Raw genomic sequence first — 333 nt, 5'->3', positions numbered from 1 at the left:
GCGGGAGGAGTACGTGGCCACCTTCCAAGGGAACGAGTTCTTCTGCTACGACCTGTCCCACAACCCCATCCAGAGCAGCGCCGATGAGTTGACGCTGTCGTTCCGGACCCTCCAGCGTCACGGGCTCCTCCTCCACACCGGGAAGTCGGCCGATTACCTCAACCTGTCCCTGAAGAGCGGAGCCGTCTGGTTGGTCATCAACTTGGGGTCAGGAGCCTTCGAAGCGCTGGTAGAACCCGTCAACGGGAAGTTCAACGATAACGATTGGCACGAAGTCAGGGTGACGCGGAACCTGCGGCAGGTAAAGGTGGTGGAGGGTGGGATGGGGACTGG

At 61.0% G+C, this 333-nt stretch overlaps 1 pseudogene; it reads left to right on the top strand.

Moving 5' to 3' along the window:
• Window positions 1-4: 4 nt before the first annotated feature.
• LOC114818983 (neurexin-1 pseudogene) lies at window positions 5-301 on the top strand (annotated as a pseudogene).
• Window positions 302-333: the final 32 nt, after the last annotated feature.

The sequence above is a fragment of the Antrostomus carolinensis genome, unplaced genomic scaffold, assembly GCF_000700745.2.
Source record: "Antrostomus carolinensis isolate BGI_N321 unplaced genomic scaffold, ASM70074v2 C12598077, whole genome shotgun sequence".
In the NCBI taxonomy this organism is placed as follows: domain Eukaryota; kingdom Metazoa; phylum Chordata; class Aves; order Caprimulgiformes; family Caprimulgidae; genus Antrostomus; species Antrostomus carolinensis.
This window is presented reverse-complemented; position numbering and strand designations above follow the sequence as displayed.